Source organism: Molothrus aeneus, chromosome 11 (assembly GCF_037042795.1).
Source record: "Molothrus aeneus isolate 106 chromosome 11, BPBGC_Maene_1.0, whole genome shotgun sequence".
Lineage (NCBI taxonomy): Eukaryota > Metazoa > Chordata > Aves > Passeriformes > Icteridae > Molothrus > Molothrus aeneus.
In genome coordinates this window covers 8,813,388-8,833,387 of record NC_089656.1, presented here as the reverse complement: position 1 = coordinate 8,833,387, position 20,000 = coordinate 8,813,388, and the positions used below count along the sequence as shown (strand labels likewise).

The window sequence follows — 20,000 nt, the reverse complement described above, 5'->3', positions numbered from 1 at the left end:
CCCCGTGCTACTCGTCCGCCGCGCCGCCCGCAGCAAGCGCGCCTCGCATTGGCTACCGGCAGCCAAGGGGCGCGGCTCGGCCGGCTTTGGGGATGTTGTCGAGCAGCTGTGTTGAACTTTATTTATTAAACAGCAGCGTCGCGGTTTTTTCCTTTTCTGCGCCTACTGACATCCTCACAACACTTGAGACGGCTGTTCAGTATACGTGTCTCGGCAGAAAATAAAAGCTAGGAAAGAAGATACAATATTCTTCCTTCAAGACAGCACAGGTCAACCTCTACACTTGTTCATTTGGGGTTTTTCTGCATCCCCCCACTCGCAGTCACCGGCCAGCGCTCCGGCACGGCCGGCTGCTCGCCCAGGTGCTTGTGAGAGCCACTGCAGTGCACAGGTTTAAAGGCTGCTTTGAAAACAGGTCCAGTAAGACTGACCTGGGATCTCCTCAGTAGGGCCAGGCAAAGCTATTGCAAGCTGCAGGCCCGAGCAGTAGGCTGAAAATCCTACACAGGCAATTCAATTGATCAGGGTTTCTGTGCAGGAGGATGGCACTGGGGCACGAAGACCATGTGTCTCTGGGTATGGGTCTGTATCTCTGTCAGAAGGGCTGTGAGGTGCTTCCACACATCACCCCTCGCCTCTATCCCCTGGGTTTGTTGCTACAGGAGCGGTGTGGCCCCAGAGGGACAGGGTTTGTGACAGGGACAGCAGCAGTGGTGGCGGCCCTGCTGTGCTGCCGGCCCGGGCCCGGCTGTGCTCCAGCGGCAGCAATCGCGGACTGGATGGCTATAGCCGAGTGGTCGGCCAAAAGTAGCGCTGAAGGGTTGGGTTTCTTTGCCGGTTGTAAGTGTCCCATGGGACATCAGGGATCAGCCATCATGATCCCACAGCCCTGCCTGCTGCTAGCCCAGCTGGGCCACAGAGGTAACTGAACTGGTCTGTTTGCTAAATGAAAGCTTTCTGAGTTACTGAGTGACTCGATTAGTGAGCTCTCCCGAGACCCGGGCTCTCTGCACTGCCATCTGTTTTCAGCTAACTGGTACTGGAGCCTGGATTGTATTTTGTAGTCCGGTAAGAATTTTGTGTTGCTTAAAGCAGAGGTGCTGCAGTGCTCTCGAGGTTGGGATGTGGTCTAATTTCTCTCCTTCTGTTTCTTAAAAGGAACCTAGAAAATAATGAAAATGTGATTTATAGCAATTCTGCTCTCATTGGTTTAAGCATAATTACAAAAAATTGTGTATTCTAGAAATTCATACATTACTTTTACTTTGGTGATGGCTCACTGAATATAAATGATGGCCTATTATTTTCTTAAGAGTGTTTGAGTCCAGCCTATTATAGTTTTGCCTAGTTAATTTTTACCGATTTTGCCACTGTAAAAACCAGAAGAAACACGGTACTGGTGGTAGTTGAAATTATGTCTTCCATGTGGAAAAGGCAGAGCACCTCAGTGGTGTTTTTTCTGACTGTTGACAAAGACTATAGCAGATATTAGCACTGGAGTTTCACTGAATCAAAGACTGCAGTATGGGAAGGAGATGTTTTCTTCCTTTCTACAACTGTACTCTTGCAGTTTGTAGAACCTTAAATTAATCAGACCCCAGGAAACTGGATGCTGCTCTGAAAAAGTGAGTTCTCTGCATAGCCCTTGGAGATTTCCAGCACCCCAAAAGGATCAGAAATTTTTTATTTGCATTAAGCTATTTATATTTGTGTGAGCTTGCTGATGTGCAGATCTCCTCTGGTCTTTTACATTGCTCGAGCTATTAGGTTTATATCTGAACAGATACAGATATCATAAAGCTGTTTTTTATTCAAACCTCAATGATTTGTGACACTCAGAGGCTGAACCTACATCAGGGAAAAATTCCAAGATCTATAACCCTTGATATACCTAAGTAGATTATAATTCCTTTATTGTTTCTAATGTAAAACTTCTTGGGTTGTTAAAAATGTTTTGGGTGTTTTTTTTCCCCCAAATAGCTTTTACTGTACAACTCTGTTGACTAGCCAGGATAAATGAGGCAAGGCAATGTAACTGTCATCACACTACAGCTATGACTTAAATAAACTGTTTCTTAGGGTTAGTGCATCTGCTAGTAACCCTTGATATCTTTCTCTGCCAACATGTGTGGAGCCTGAAAATGAGCAGCCTAAGCAAAAGGGCTGGATGTACACTTGGATTGCCTCAGAAGGCAGAGGTGTTGCAGAACCATGCTTTGTCAGATTCGAGTGCTGTCTCAAGTATCTCTTCTTGAGGTGCAAGGAATGCATCTTTCTGACTTTAGCATCTTTGGTATCTATTTCTGATTCTCACAGCTGTACTTGGAGCATAATGTGAGAGCATCTGTTGGCAGCATCTGCTATCAGAGATAATTAGGATGGGTCACTTGTTTCTTAGTTTGCTTTTCCAGCCGTCTGCATTTTTTAGTCTACATATCCTTTCTCATAATCATTTTCCTCTGAACAATCCCTCCCTCTTGAGGCAGCATGTTACTTCAGAGATTCTGTGGTAATGTTTAAGACTGTTACATATTCAGTCTTTTTGCATTTACTAAACCTGTATTTTTATAAATCTGTTTACTGTAGTAAATTTGAAGAATATAATCCTAACTTGTATTTAGTGATACAGTGATAGTGTTTACATGCTTCATATTCCTTTCTTGAGTAGATTTTGGAAGCTTAAAGCTTAAATCTTATCAAGAGACTGTCCTTCTTTTCTTCATTCTATCTCATTTTCCCTGTGGAGTCTTTTACTTATCTGCAGTACTGCTGGGGTTTTTCTGTAAGAGGATCCATACTCTGGACTTTTTGGTTTAGACAACAAAAAAAAATCTGATCAGAAAACTCCATAACTTTTTTTTTTTTTTTTAAGCAGGCCTATAGAAAATATTTTAAAGTTTATCCTGGAAGATGAGCTTCATCAAATAGATGCATATTCTGTAGAAGAGAGAATGCCTTTTGCTAGACATCTGAACGAAGTCCAGAGGATCATCTCTACACAATGTAAGTATAGTGTAGAAATATGGATTTTGTGTGTGTGGCTTGATGTAATAGAAGATTCGTTTTCACTTCTTAGAAGTATAGTATGAAACTTGTTCTGCCACATTGAACATGATAAGTTATGTCTTGAGATGGTTTGAATGGTTTGAATTTTGGTAGACTGTAAAGCTAATTTGTGTTGCTCTGCTCTTTTTCTGCAACTGGAATGACATTTTTTACCATTTGAGGTACTTACAGCAGGTGTGGTAAAACTTCACCCTCATATTCCATCTAAGACTTCAGAAGGCAGGCTTCTTTTATTCAGGATAACTTAATCTCTTATTTAGCTTATTGTTCTTCTTTACACAGCTTTAACACTAGAGGCACATCAGTTTCTGAGCAAGAAATCAAATCCAGCAATCCAATAAGAATCTGCATTTCTGCTGCTTCAATAATTTGCTATTTGTGAATGAGGCTGTGATATTTCTTATGGACTGTGGCTGAACTTGTAGTGCTGAACTGGCTCTGCATTTATTTACTGTGTTGAATTGGCTTTTACACAGAAATTAGGCCCAGCCACCCCCAGCCCTCTGATAACTGAGGACCTGCTGGAATGCAAGGGAATTTATTTTCTGCCAAGTTTGCTTACACTTAGCACAAGAAACTCCCTCATCAACTTCTTGTTCACTTTTTTGTCACTTTCCAAAAATAGGATATGGATTCTTGCTCAGTCTTGAGCCATATGTATTCAGCTTTTCCATTTTCTAGTCCTTCCCATTTAATTCCCCAGTGGAGTCTTCTCAGCCTCTTAATCCCCATGTTCTCTTACACATTGTATTTAGTTTTCTAAAAGCTGTCAGGGAACAGATGTATTCACCTGATTTTGCCTTGTTTTCAAGGCTGCTTTACTGCTTCAAATGTCACTCTTGGTATGATAATAGAGTGACAACATTGTCTTCTTTTACTGACTCTCAGGTTGAAAGTTAAATGTTTAGAACAAGGACATTTTTCTTTGAAATCTTAGATTTATGCCAAAAACATTAGACCAAAACAAGGCTCATAGGAAAACCAAACTGTCTATTACTAACAATGCAGAGAAGGCAAGACTGGAAGCTGGATTTGTTTCATTTCTTTTGGAGGTAGTGGTGTGGAATCTGTGCTGTGGGCAGGCAAACCCCGAGAGGTGATGGGGCCACTGTTCCTGTGTGCCTGGGCATTTCCCGTGGGTATGTCCCCATCTCCCTCCCTGGCTGGCAGCTGCCACCTCTGAGTGGGGCAGCCCTGAGGTGTTGTCAGCAGCTGTGATGGGTGCAGAACACAGTGGGACAGGTTGTGCCGCTGAAACAGCTGCATTCCTGTGGCAGCTTCTGAGAGCTGGCATCCAATCCCTTGTTTGAACTGCTCTGCTCACAGTCTGCTTTGTGCCAGACACAGGAGTAGGAGGTTTGTTGGCTTTTGAAATCATGAGCCATGTACACTACTGGCTTGCCAGGATATGCTGTATTTCTTGCTGTATTTCTTGTTGTTTCCAGCCATCACTTTGGGCATTTGTTTGTTCAGCTTGAGATCCTATTCGCAGCAGCTGCTGTGAGGGCTGTTTGCATTCAGTTGTCTGCTTGTCCTGTAGGGTTAAAGTTGATACTACTTTTGCATAACAAGGATTCCTTCCAGCTTAATAAGTGCTTCTTATGAAAAACAAACAAACTAACCACAAGAACACAAATCTGATTATAGCTTTTTGCTCACATAGCTCCATCCTACACCTGTTTCCCGAAGGGCATATCCTGAAATAACATGGCAATCTCTCTGTTAAGTAAACTTCTCTTGCTTTTCTCTCTGTAGTATTGCAGCTATACCAGAGAAGTGGGAGATAATTTCTCTTGAGGTTTTTGGTTAATCATCTTCTGAGGAAAAACACTGTTTCTATATAAATACAGAATTTAAATGGATTCTTTATATTTAATTATTTGTACTCAGGTTATCAGTACCTTTATAAAACAAAATCCATTGTTAATGCCCTTATAACTGGCACTCCTGAACCCGCTTTCCTGTTGCTTCAATAAACTGTACTATTTATGAACCTGTAATCATGGAAGTTCTTATTGAATTTGACCAGACCTGTAGTGCTGAATTGACTCTAATCAGAAATCAAGCCTGGTCACACCCAGCCCCTCTGATCTCTGAGGACCAGATGGAATGCAAAGGGGGTGTTTATTCTGCTAAATTTCTATTCCCTTAATGCAGAAGTCACTCCTAGCTGCTGATGCTTAATGAAGGCACTTGCTGCTGTACAGTGCAGCAAGTACCTCTTTAAAGTACCTCTTTACTTAAGGGGAAAGTAGATGTAGCAAAAGCTTTAGAAGCATCTTGTGTAAGCAGAAAGTTTGGATTAAAATGTCCCACTGTGGCTGCAAATTTTTGCCATGACTGTTATGATGTCCATATACTTTAGGTTTTATTTAAGCAGTGTCAGGAGGAGCTGACTGAGCTGCTCTAAGTGTGTTACCAGGCATTCAGTAATTTAGGCAAGCCCAAAGAAGGAAATCTGACCTTTTCACATCTCCCTAGCGTTTGTTAATGAAGAGTGTTGAAGGAAAAATAGTACATCACTTCTACTTGATGTGGCACTCTTTACAAAACAAATGTAGTATGAAAATCTATTAAATATGCTTATTTTATCTGTTTAACACCTTGGATTAGTTTAGCTTTTAAAAGTCTTTTCTGGTAACATATAACTAAACTCATATTCTTATCTTTTCTGGTAGAAATCTTTACAAAATGCACTGTACCTTTAAATCAAGGTGAGAGAAACTTAAGCAAATAATCATATTTAATAGTATCTAATAATAATAATAGTAGCTTAGCCAAGTAGTGAGGTAGATTCATTATGCAAATATTGCCTGAATAGAACTGTATAAATATGCTTGTACTTTTGGCCTTTGGTATGTTGTGTGTAGATTTTGCAGATCTCCAAAATATTGGAAGGTAGCTTCTGTTGGAGATAGGCAAGCAAGCTCATTTCTGATGACTCCTACACTGGTGTAGGTCTGTTGTAGGTATTTTTTCAACATGGCTTTAAAAGTATTTAGGAAAGATGTTTTGTAACACAGGTGAAAAATGTTCCTGTTTAGTCTCTAGTGTCTGGCTGTAGTCTGGTTGCTTTTCCTAGTCCCACTGCCTTCCCTTGGAGTGAGATTTGAGTCCCAGCATCAAAATGGAAGACAGTTGAGGAGAGAATCCTACAAGAGTAATATTCTGTGGATTGGAATAGATTAATGGGCTGCTCTCAGTAGAATAATTCTGAGAAGTTTGCAGCCCAGTTTAACCAGCCATGTTCTTAGCATTTTTTACATGTCTAAGAAATATACGCAGGGGAAATGAAAAGGGGGGGGGGAACCCCTTGCTTTAAGGAACTGTTTTTATAATTTTTAGCAGCATTGTTAAGCAGTAAAGTAGTGAAACTTGGTGACATTCTAGTACAGTTTTGCAGTCTCTGCTGCTCCTAAATTGATTTTCCAGTTGGTTGCAGATGACTACACCAGGGGTGATTGTAGAGAGAAGCAGTTTTACCAACAGATACAGAAAGAATCCGACACCTTCTGACTGTCACTGCTGCCACCAGCAAGGAGGAAAAGTAGGTTTCTGTTAAAGGATTTGGATAATTCTGTTACAAAGATGGTAATTACATAGGTAGGGGTAACCCAGTTCAGAAATGTGACCCTGCAAACATGTAGATAATGTTTGAAGATCATGCCTATTTAATGTTTCTGGATCACCTTAAAACTTCTAGTTAGTTTTAAAATTTCTTATGCATCTAAGCAACATCTTTTGCAATATTTAATTCCCTTCCTCTTCACTGACTTCCAAATTTGTTGTATGTCCTTCTGATAGTGATATGACTGGAACTACACCAGAGATTCTCTCTTCTGGTTCATGGAATGTTGCACATGTGTAGCAGTACACAATCTCTTCAAATGGGAGTTAGAAATTCTCTGCCACTATCACAGTTTAGTGATCTATTGAAATGTTTAGGCACAGGAATCCAGATAGAACTACAGCTGCTGCAGCTGGGTTGGTTAATATATCTGAAATGCAAAGACCATGTGGGATCATTGGAGCAGGTTGTAAATGGACATAGAATTTTTTTAAAACAATTAAATAGCAAAGCTGAGAAATTAATTTGTTTTCAGTTGTTTTAAACCAAATATGTGGCTTTATTATGTATACGAGACACTTTTAGAACTGCTTTAAAAAGTAGGTGTATTCCAATATAAAACAATTAGTTCTTCCTTGACTATCTACTGTTCCACTCATAATTTCAGGATCAATGTGAACAAACATTTTTGTTGATGAAGCAAATGGAACTTGTGACTTTCATCTCTTTACATTGCTAAGAAATGTAATCTTCCAAGTTAAATGACTAAAATCAAGTTATCAGTAAAATTCTTAAAGGTTAACATTCAGCATCAATCCTCAGAACATATGTATTGCTTGTCTTAATTTTGAGCTATCTTCAGTATTTTTGCAAAAAACTAGGCTACTAACAAAATTACAGTAATGTCAGTGTAATAGTTCATAATAGACAATATTATTTTCAGCTACATGTTTCTCAGTATGCTAGGATGATGAAATAAAATCAGATTATAAATATAAATTTTAATATAAATTTTAATAATTTTTCACTCTAGCACTAAAATGATCAAACAGGAATCATTAACTAAAAATTTTCCTCTGATGTATATTACAGCTTCCTACTGTAACAAATACTTTCTTTTCTGCATAGCTTAAAATAGAGATCACAGATAGCTCCCATTGTTGTAGAAGGTGTTTCTGATCAAAGAACACATTGTTCTGTGGACTTCTCAGAGCTCAGCATTTGACTTGGTGCTTGTGGCTTGTGGTGCATACAGGGTGGCAACAGCACAGCAATGGGAAACAGTGACACAGACTTTTAGTTTGGTAAAACCAATTTCTCCTTTCTTCAGGGGATTGTTCTAGAATTATAAGCAATCACTTACAGGAACTTGAACATGAGGTGAAAATAACATACCTCACATAAGTCAGATCTCACACCTGCACTCCAAGAAGTTAAATGACTGTTTTGTATTCTTGAACAGCTCAACATAGCGTTTTCCTCTTGCCCTGTAATCAGACTTCATTATTCTATCTAGAGAAAGTTTAGGTTGTTTGAGAGATGTCGCTTAAAATATTCTCCATTTAGAAGTGCAGTTTAAATTTCTTTCAACGCCTTTAAATTTAAAACACAGATTCATTGCATTTCTGGGTAACAGAATTTGACCTAGTTAAAATGAGGCAGCTTTGAAATAGTTCACTGAATTAATTTCTAATAATGCATAATACATGTAGTGATTCAATGTCTGTCCTGCTGCTTGCATGGCATAAAATGCACTTAACAGACTCATATATAATAATTAAATGATAGGAAGCTATATAGTAATTGCCTAATTATAATTTCAGTTTCTTGTGTTGATTCTATGTAACTAAATAAAAATGCTTTTTAAGATTTATCTCTATTTGTTTCAGAACTTTGAACTTTTTATTGTAAATTTACAAATTTCACATATTTCCGTGTATCAGGAACACAGTAATAAAAATGCAATTTCTCCTGGAGAAAAAGTAACTGCCCTGTTCTTCAATTAAAAATATTCTGAAATTAAGAAAAAATCTATACCAATCCTATTGTTTTGGGTGTTTGTGAAAGACTTTGTGTAGAATTGGGAATCTTTATCTTGTTCGTGATCTAAAGTTAAAAGTGACCAATAATGATTTGACATGGGGAAGGAGAACTTACAGCTTTTCATTTATATTTCAAATTGAGTTCATATACTGGTTTTAAATCAAAACTAACCTCTGCAGCTACAGGAGGGCTGGGTCAATACTGAGCTTTAAACATCTCCCTCAGTTATATTGCACAGACTCAACAGCTGTATTTTTCTATCTGTCTGGAGAAGTGCAAAGTCGATGAAAGCACCAGTTTGATAAAGCCATCTCTGTTCTCTGTAGCACATCATGATGTGCCTGTGCAGGGTGCACTGGCTCTCATAGCCAAAGCTCTTGGGAACAGATCTGCTGAGTGTACCAGGGTTTCACACAAGACAGCTGATCTGGTAGGTGACTGCTTAGCATGGGAGCTGTGAGATGTGCAGTGTGCCTCTGGACATGAGACTTATTTCTATTACAAGCAGGAAAATACTTGGATTGGTTGGAGTTGAACCCAGTAAGTGACCCTGTAACTACCAGATAATTGAAGGTATTCATTTTTTTCCCTCTGAAATACAACTTCAAGCAACTTTTAAATATGATTTAAGCGTGCTTATAGATAAGAAATAATCTGTAAATTAATGACAGGCACTAGAGATCAATTTTTTTGTATAAAATGCTGGCATGTCTATTAATGGGCATGTGCACCCTGCAGTATGTGCAGATATTCTTCATAAAATTAGACAAGTTCTAAGGAAATATACACAGGTCCCTAAGGGGAATTGCTCTCTCCCAGGTTACGGTTGCAAAGGGTTTGATCATCTGCTAATGCTGTTGAGGATTTAAGTTGTAATAGCACTGTACACAGAAATGCATTTAAGTTAGTGATATCCCTCAAAATCAAATGCAACTCTTGGTTTAACAAGAGTTAGACTTGGAATGTTGGTGTCATTTTGTCTGTAGAACTGCTGTATAGAAAATTCTTCAATGCCTTTTTTGATAAGAGGGTTGTGAGATTCTCACAGGCTTCTACTTGTGCTCCTAGTTTCTTTTGAAGAGTTGCTCACTACTTCTGTAGACTCAGACTTATTGAACAAACTCATCCTTTACCTGAAGATGAAGACAATCTCATGAGGATGTGAGGCCATGGACAGGCACTGCCATCCACACCTTGAACACACTTTCACCTCCTCTGCTGCCAAGCAGTACTGCTGTCTTAGGCTGGTCATCCTTTCCTGAGGTTAAACCTTGACTTGGGTAAAAGGCTGTCAGGGGCTCTTCTTCCAGCACTCTTTCAGCTTTGTATTTCAAAGTAATTCGTTCTCTTTCTGTGACTGACTTGATCCCTTGCCACAGTACATTTATTCATAGAAGTAGAACAAAACATAGTAGATACTACATGAACTGCAATCAAGTAGATGGGTGAGATGTGGAAAAATCTGAACTTGCAAATATTTGGCAGTGATCAAATAATAGTAGAAAGAGTGGAACTCAGCCATGCTATTTTCAGAGCAAATTTTATGTGAAAGAATTGGAGAGTAGGGGAGTATACTATTCTTTATCTAAAAATGAATTCGTTCTAACATTATAAAAGCATAAGAACATAAAACTCATCTTTCATGTCCTTAGTCAGAAATCAGATTCAACTACTGTCCTTGCATCTGTTTGAAGTTGGTATGGGTTGAGGTGAACACCTGGCTATTTTAGAATGCTTTTTTCCTCCCCTGTTGTGAACTTTTCCCATTCCACAAAGCTTTCTTTTTTAGTTACCAAGTTGGTTGCAATTCTTTTGAGTTACTGAAGCTCATGGGGAAACCAGAAGGGCAGCAGAAACGGTGAGGGCGGTTCAGGTTTTAAACATGAATATTCTTGGATGCATAGAATTAGAGCATAGTGTTTTGTTGTAAATAAATACTGCTTTAATGATTGAAAGTTATGAGGAAGTCAGCAGAAAAATATTGTGACATCTGCTTAATTGGATTATTTTCTTTTATTAAATGCTGGTGTAAAAAGAAACTACACGTACACTCTTGACAACTATTGATGTGCTGAGTCTGATTCCTTGGATGAATACCAGGCACGAACTCTATCAAAACTAGTGACCTACATTATGGTCATGGATTAAATCCTTGCTTAGAACCAGCCTCAGATGACATCTGTTTGTCATGAAATAAAATCTGGCTTTAACTTTTCATACCAATTGCATTTCATTTGTCAGTTTGTTTTAACTTGTGTGCAGGTTAACATTAATATCAGAGTTTGACTTTGTAGTGTGCTCATGCTATGATTAGTAACCCTGCAGGTCAGTGTGCTCTGTTGTTAATACCTATGGGACTGGTAGCTCAGTGCCTGTACATCATTTAAAGTAGGGCACTGAATGAGAGAGGCCAAGGTGTTTGCAGCTCTTGGGCTGTGGTGCCACAGCTTTGGCTGCACATTGCTGTATCTGCTTTCAGTTACTGTTTTCAGGCATTGCTTAAGCCTGGTGGTTTTAGACCTTCACAGTTTAAGGAGTATCCTGTACAAACAAAGGTGGATTTTACTGTTTGTTTTAAAGCAGTTGACAACAAAACACAAAAACTATTTCCAAACAGGACTCTCAGATGCAAAGGAAAATCCTCGACCTCTTCTTTTAGCACCTCTTAAAAGGTTTGGACTTCCGGGATGTTCTTCATATCAACCTGCAGAATGGCCACAGCTTGGAGGGACACCTGCCCTTTTACCACCAGGTGAGTGGCAAAGCCCTGTAGCTGTTTGGTTTAATAACTGTAAATCATTTCTCCTTAGAACCTGATGCTGACAACTACACATCTACTCTAGCTTGAGAACTTAAATCATTTAAATAATGATGTAAAGGGATTTTCATTTAAATAATGAAAACAGCAGCCATGTCTGCCTGAAAAGTACTGTTTCTATATGGAAAATAATTCCTTCCTTCCCTCTCTCCTTCCTCCCTTCCCTACCCCTTACTCAAAAATTCACCACTGTGTTTTTATGCTAGAAGGGACTAAATAACCAGTTTTTCATGCCAAAATAAAACTTTGTGAGTTTTGGTGGTCCCTCTGACTTCTGTCATTCCTATCCAGCCATGGGCATCTATGGAACTGCCTGGTTCTTTCCCTTTCTGTGGGACACCATAAGGACATGGAACACACAAAAGTGTATATCAAATCATTAGGTTTGATAATACAATAAAATGAAACATTAAGGTGGCAATTAACCTTTGACTGATGAAAGAGGGGATTGATTTTTAGATGTAAGCAGATGTGGGGAGGATGACCAAACACAGAAACTACAACTGCCTTACAGTATTTGTTGTTTTTTATCACAGACATTCATGTTAAACCAGTGCAGCACCAATGGGGCACTAAGAAGACACTGACAGCACTGAGAATGTGGAAGTCCTGCAACCACCATCACACCCCCTGTCACCTGCAAGAAGTGAAAAATTTAAGAAGGCTTTTCCTTTAAAACAAATGCTCATGAATGTCACTGCTGCACCTTTGTGATTTTAAATTAAAGTTGTAAAGAGTCACAGAATAAAGTTGTGTGTTTTACACAGTTGCCGCCAGTTTCAGCTTGTGTTTGAAATTCTTCAGACTATTCAGATTAGAATGGGCAGGTCTCATCAGACCTGGCTTTCTCTGCATCTTGGGTAGGATGGAATTTCTCTTAATTCATGGAAAGTCCCTCAGTCATTTCTGCATTTTACATTAGAGAGATGAAGGTGAAGACACTGCCCAAGAACTGTTGGTGTGAATTGCTGGTCTGTTAACTGACAGTTTGAAACAGTTTTATAGCAGTCTCTTGAATGTTGAACTTGCTTGTGATTGGATATTTTTAATTTTCAACTGCTTTAGCTTCTGTTATAAGTTGAAACTATAACAGTGGGAAAATTAAAGAAAAAAATGGAAATAATTATAATTAGAAAAGCAGTGAAGTAAAATAATGTGAAGAACTGCCTTAATTTGTAGTTACATACATTCCAATCAAATATCAGATTTAAACATTTTTAATATCCATTCCACAAATATACCAAGTATGCTTGGACTTAATAAATGTAAAATAAATGGCAGATGCTCTGCCAAAATATTTAACATTAGGTTTAAAATATGGCTTATAGATTGAACATAAACAAACATGCCAGCAATGCTGTTCTTGAAGTTTTATGTGGATTTTTCCAACTTCTGAGAGAGACAATTGTTCTCACACAGAAAATAGTTTAGAAGTATGTGAAGTATATGTCTAGTTACTGAAAGTAACTTTTGTAATGCATTAAATACATCATTACCTGCAACCATAATAGGCATAGTAACTTTGCAGAAATGAGTGAAATTTTAAAATGATTGCCATATCTTTAAAAATGTGAAGTACCTTTTGCTTTATATTTCTAGTGTGTGGCAGCTGTTTTTCATTATAGTAGGAGAAAATTTCCACTGGTAGTGAATAGCAAAGAATATGACTAGTACGTGTTCTTATCAGTATTTCAGAGTAATTAAATTGTTTTGTTCTTTTTGTAAGACAGATTGTCTGATGTCATCACAGTGCATTGTGTGGTGCAGTGCTTCACTGTCTAGAAGGTGACTACACAGTGACTTCAGTATTATGTTTTTCTGATAGTGCTTTCTGGATTTTCTCTATCACAACTCATTGTCAGATGAGTTTTCATTATTAAATTTATTCATTCTATGAATTAGATCAATTCTTTTTTTTTTTTTTTTTTTTGCCAAGAAACAATACCAGCTATAAATCTTAATGGAACAAAATTGCTCTGCAGTGCAAACCATAGAAAATAGTCCTGTGCTTGAGAGCTAAGTGGTGTCATTCTGTAAGACCTGCCAATTTATTTTTATCTTGCAGGTTTTTTCATTCATTCATCATTTTCATTAATACATTAACTAAACCCTTAGGAACTACCTGTCAGCCCAGGAGTAAGTAATAATGTAGCTCACTATTTTTCAAGAATGTAATACCAATTTTTAAGAATGATTTATGGTAAGTGATAGTGTAATGGTAGTGCTGTCATTGAATAGGTAACTAGCCCTCAAAATTATTGAACCTCACCTAAGTCCTAACTATGAATTTATTTAGCTGTTGGTACTACAATGTCTGAGGGCTGCACACACTTACAAATTGCCCTGCTGGTGTCCATGTGAGATAGGAGATTGCATAGGCTTTCCCAGGGGAACCTGGAAGCTTGTTTCAGAGTCTGGAATTGAACTAATTCTCTTGAGCCCCACAGTAGGTCCTTAATCACAAAATCATTCCCCACTTTCCCCAAAGGGATTAAATGTAATAACTTGTATCATTTAAGGGCTTTTCTTTTTTAACACTTGAGGTTGAGGGTTTGAGGTGAACTTTGCTAAAGAGTTAGCTGTCATGGTGTAGAATTTCTCTTTCCAAAGAGGGGGGGTGGGAAGTTGAGATGCTGCTCTGGCACACAGGGATTGATCAGGCCCTGCTGGCCCTGCAGTGGCCTCCAGCTCTGAGTGGCACCCTGGCAAACACTAATCCCTCTGTGTCCTGAGGAAGGTGTTAAACCAAGTATCCCAAGGAAACAGAGTGAAAGATGTGCACACCTGCACTGTGAAGAAATGAAACATGTAAAAGGGAAAAGGAATAATATGTTGCCATTTTAGGAGTCAGCTTGGGCCTCTGCTTTCACATACAAACAGGAAATTTAAGGGAGCTAAAAACCACCAAACCAGTTTATACGTGCATTTGGACACAAGTGGAGCCCTTCTATGGATGCTTACTTTTCAAGTGAATTAACCTAAAGTTAGTGTTTTGACATGAAATTAGTGTAAAACTAAATTCAGCACACCTGTGCACAAAGGAGATCATGTTTGAAATTTCAGTGATTTAAATACAGGAAAAAACCCCACACAAACCAACTGAGCCAAGCAAACAAACCCAAGCTTTGCAGAATGTTATCATGTAAGTGAATTGTAATTTATTTTTCTGAGAAAAATTCTGAGCAGCATATGTACCTCTCATTGTCCTGCTGTTTTCAGATTCTCACAAATGGTCTTAATCACTTTTGGGCAAACAAAAATGCTTGTTTCTCCTTCAATTAGGTGTTTGGGTGAGGTATAGTCTTTTAAAATCGGTTTAAACAGCCAGTAGTCCTTAAACATTCACAGTGCGTATTTTCTTCTTCCACACTGACAAGTGTGGAAGAAGAAAATATGAAGCACTGTAGAGGTGAATAAAGAGAAAGAAAAGGTAAACTGAACCATGGACAGTTCCTAAGTCCTACTGGACATTGGAAGAGCTGGCAGTGCTTCCCTCAGGGAAGAAGTGCTGCAGTGGTTGAGGCACGGTGTGAGGGAGGTGGGCACACAGCACTGCCCAGCACGGTGTGAGGGAGGTGGGCACACAGCACTGCCCAGCATAGTGTGAGGGAGGTGAGCACACAGCACTGCCCAGCACGGTGTGAGGGAGGTGGGCACACAGCACTGCCCAGCACGGTGTGAGGGAGGTGGGCACACAGCACTGCCCAGCACGGTGTGAGGGAGGTGGGCACACAGCACTGCCCAGCACGGGAGGGAGGGAGGTGGGCACACAGCACTGCCCAGCACGGTGTGAGGGAGGTGGGCACACAGCACTGCCCAGCATAGTGTGAGGGAGGTGGGCACACAGCACTGCCCAGCACGGTGTGAGGGAGGTGGGCACACAGCACTGCCCAGCACGGTGTGAGGGAGGTGGGCACACAGCACTGCCCAGCACGGTGTGAGGGAGGTGGGCACACAGCACTGCCCAGCATAGTGTGAGGGAGGTGGGCACACAGCACTGCCCAGCACGGTGTGAGGGAGGTGGGCACACAGCACTGCCCAGCATAGTGTGAGGGAGGTGGGCACACAGCACTGCCCAGCATAGTGTGAGGGAGTGGGCACACAGCACTGCCCAGCATAGTGTGAGGGAGGTGGGCACACAGCACTGCCCAGCACGGTGTGAGGGAGTGGGCACACAGCACTGCCCAGCATAGTGTGAGGGAGGTGGGCACACAGCACTGCCCAGCACGGTGTGAGGGAGGTGGGCACACAGCACTGCCCAGCACGGTGTGAGGGAGGTGGGCACACAGCACTGCCCAGCACGGTGTGAGGGAGGTGGGCACACAGCACTGCCCAGCACGGTGTGAGGGAGGGAGGTGGGCACACAGCACTGCCCAGCACGGTGTGAGGGAGGGAGGTGGGCACACAGCACTGCCCAGCACGGGAGGGAGGGAGGTGGGCACACAGCACTGCCCAGCATAGTGTGAGGGAGGTGGGCACACAGCACTGCCCAGCATAGTGTGAGGGAGGTGGGCACACAGCACTGCCCAGCGCAGGAGCACCTCCTTGCCCAGGAGCGTGAGGGCTCCAGCACAGCCTGCCCTGGGCCCCTGCTTGTGGAGAGCCAAGTGGAGAGATCCAATTCCCACTTGGCTGCTTTTGCTGTTTGTTCTTGAGTCACCTGGGAGCTTTCTGAGGTGCCTCTGCTCTCCTCCGAGCCGGCAGCGTGTGGAGTGTGGGGCTGTGTGAAGCAGCCACCTGCCTGAGGCCAGGGTGCAGTACACAAACTGTCTCCATTGTCTGTCTCAAACCTCTGTGTTACGCCTGAGGATGGGAACAAACCCATGTTTGACCAGCATCAGGGCCCACAGGAGGGCTGCTGAGGGCAGAAAATTGCTCTCAACACATCCTTTGATCAATCTGCTGTTTGTTTTCCGAACTGCTTAGCTGGGCAGGAGTCACTTGAGGCCTACATTGCATTTTACCAAAAAGAAAACATACCAGGTGAGATTTAACCAGAACCGTGCTCCAGTGATCAAGTAGAAAGAGGAATGATAACTTTCATCTATAGTTAAGGCTAAAATATTGCCCAGAGTGCTTGAATTATTGACTTTCTTCATGTCGCCAGTACTGCCGTTGATTTCCACTTCCTCAGGTCTCATGTGGTGATATATTTTAACGGCACTGTATTTCTCATCTTGCCCTCTTACATCTTTAGCTGGATTTACTTTTTCTGACAGAAAACTTGTATTTAAAATATTTTTCAAACACCAGTGCTATTCTGACCTGCTTTTGAACTCAAATATTATGTGTGAACTAAATGAAAATGTTGAACTGTAGTCCGGCTGCAGAGGCCTGGTGAAGTTTGAGTAACCAAGACAGGAGAAAGTAACTTCCTTATTTAAAATGTGTTCTTTCAGAGCATAGAACTTTTTTGCACTGTACCAACATCCTGGCTGCATCTCAGCCTGGTGTTTGCCCTGGTGCCATGCACCTGCCATGGCAGAGGCAGGACAAGGAGTGAAGGGAGTGGGAGGCTGCCCATTTCCCCGGCTAGCGGCTGTGCTGCACCTTTGTGGTCAGAGCTGCCAAGGTGGAAAACAGCTCTCACTGCTAGCCCTGCACCGAGAGCCTGGGACTTGAGCACCAGTTGTGGAGGGCAAGGAGGCATCTGAAGCTGGTCTCCTGCTGGAGCAGATCAAAGTGACACAGGGAGCCTTGTAGCTGCTGCAACCCAACCAAGAAGGAGGAACCAGTGTCCTCGCTTTGCCTTTCATTTCCATGGACAAAATGCAGGTGGCATGCTCTCTACCCACTGCAGACTGGGGAGGAAAGTGCACTGCTCCCTTTGCCTGTCTTTTCTTTTATCCTGTTGCTTCACCAGCTGGCAGCTAGTGACAGGCAGGTGAGTGTTGTGCCAGGGGTGGGCAGCTCTCCCACACCACCTTGAAGGCTGCCTGCTGCTGCAGTGCCAGGAGAAGGACCCTGCTGCAGGTAAGAATGTCTTCATGATATATTTGTCTAAAGTAATCTGCAAGCTGTGAAAAAAAGCTTCAGTTACTTCAATTTTGCTTATGCTTGTTGCAAAGCTGCATGTAAAACCTCAGCACAGTTGGTTTAGCTGTTTCTGTCCTTGTGGTGCCCAGGCACAGAATGAATCCTGGGCAGGCTGTGGGAAAACCTGTCAGCTCAGTCCCCCTCAAACACTCACATGAGCTGTGGGATTGAGAAAGAAGGGTTACTGGTTTATGAAGGTGATTTCTCATGTTTTCCAGCTGCAGAGCATGACTGAGAGACTGTGGTAAGGCAGCAGTAAACTGTCTTTACTGTCTAAACAGTCTTTGCAACAGATGTGTTGAAAAATACAAATACTGGTTGCATGAGTGATGAGGGCTGCTGCTTCAGTCTGAGTGCACTGATGATTAAAATAATTAATCATCAAGTTTCCATCATCTTGCACTGTCTGAGTGTATGATGATGGAAGCTTGGTGATTAATTATTTTAATGCCCTTAGATACTTTAGATACTTTAAGCATTTTGTAATTCTGCATTCTTTATCTTTTTTTTTTTAGTTACCTGTGCTACATAGGGTTGAGCATAAGTTCTTTATTGTGTTTTTAGTTTGCTTTTTTGTTTTAATGAGTTTTACTAATGATGAGAGTGTTCTGTGGGTACCAGGCAGGATGCTGTTCCCTCTTGTGTTAAGAAATTTTCACATTTGCTTGGTTTTTCTTGGTTTGTGGGCTGAATAAATGGTGTGAGCCAAAGGCTCTTATCCTTTCTTTTGGGCTCATTTGTGTGTTGCAAACTTCCTACTATGTTTGTAAAAGTACATATTTTATTGGGTATTTTCCTCTTTGGTAGTTTTTCCTTATAATTCTTTTATAGTGTTTAATGGGGTGTAACACTGTTGGGGAGGTAAGTGGAACGTGTAGAGGGAAGGAAAATTCCATTCTCAAGTCTGTTATGAATGAAATTATGTACAGTGTTGGCTTGACAGTACTTAAGCTACTTTGATGTCTTAGCAGCTTCTTAATATCTCTTCAGTGAGAACTAATTGTTCAGGAATGTTCCCTGGCAAATTCTGGCATCAGTAATTACAATTCCTGATTTCCTGGGTAGATCTTAGACTCAAGTCTAAGTCAGAAACTGAAAGCTGTGGAGTTGTGATTCATTTAGTTGTGTTCAGTGCTGGTTTATGTATCAGGGCTACATTAACAACATTAAAGCTGCAGTATCAAGCGTCTAGAAGATGATGAACTGAGTCTCCAGTCCAGTCACATCCAGTGTGAATGATGATGGTAGTGTATTCCCTAGTTATGGTTGTCCTCTCTTGTGTGTGACTATTGCTCACTTATTTGTGCAGCATGTTTGTGTCAATATATCTGGGGTATTTTAAAATCAAATCTTGTAATCTTGTAATCAGAGAATGTGCCATACTTTACATGGGAATTGGAAACACCTTCAACTTGGACACATTCTAACACCTGAGCACTTTGTTCTGCATCTGTAAAGCTTCATGAGGTTTCCTAGGGTATGAAAAGCCAACAGAAGTGTCACTGTATTGCTTTATTTAGAGTCAGTATTGCTTTACTGCATAGCTTTGCTTTACTTAGTAGCAATTTCCTACATATTTCAGTGCAAACCAGCTGTGGAACATTTTAGTGATGTCTGCTTTGGTCCTTCTTCTCTCTGTCTTTTGGAGGGAAGAGTGCTGGATTGTGTAATTTGTGTATACTAATGAGCTGTAGTGAAGTAAGACATATCACAGATGGCATGAATGGAAGTAGAAACTTCTTGGAAATGTATCTGCTGCCTCTTGTGAGCTACTCTGAAATTGCAACGGGATGTGTACTCGTTTCTCATGAAAGCTGTGAGGCTTCAAGCCTCTTCATCCCTCACTGTAAGTTTAGGCTCTTGGCTAAATCTTTCTGAAATTCCAGCTAGTGACACCTGTGTGGAAAGGCAGGAGGCAGAGGCAGGCTGTGGGCAGGCTTGTGAGTTGGTTTGTCAGGCCAAGCACAGCCTCTGTGCTCATGGGCTCTTCTAAGTGATAGGAACCCTTTTGTAGCAAAACTTTCTGACAGCAAAGCAGCAATGTAGTAAAATAACCAAGATTTTGCTTCTGAGTGACCTGGTTGGCTAAGTAGACTCAGTCAGTGAGCACAGGCACGGGCCAGAGCTGGCTCTTGCACATCCAGGCACAAAGAAAGCAAGTTGTGTTTCAGCTGGGAGATTGTGCTTTGCAGCTGTACTGACCGAGTGCTGTACTGACTGCACTGAAACACATAAACCCAATCCTTGCATGGCTTTTTTTTCTCTTTTGGCTCCATTAGCAGGAGGGAGAGCACTTTTATGAGTGCTACTTTCAGAGGAAAATACTGGAATTGCCTGGTTTGAGTCCATATTTTAGGGAGGATTTGGAGATACACAGGTATTCTATTAGAGACCACAGAAATGAGCTATGGCTGTGAAAACAAGCCTCGTGCTGTTAAAAGTGTTAAGAGACTTATTTTTCTCATTAAA

General features: G+C 41.1%; 1 long non-coding RNA gene across 1 annotated transcript; it reads left to right on the top strand.

Annotated features, from left to right (window-relative positions):
• The first annotated feature begins 76 nt into the window (after window positions 1-76).
• On the top strand, window positions 77-12,264 carry LOC136561357 (uncharacterized). Its single transcript, XR_010784320.1, has 4 exons — window positions 77-269; window positions 2,876-3,003; window positions 11,295-11,429; window positions 12,032-12,264. It is a non-coding gene; the product is annotated as an uncharacterized lncRNA (long non-coding RNA).
• The last annotated feature ends 7,736 nt before the right edge of the window (window positions 12,265-20,000 follow it).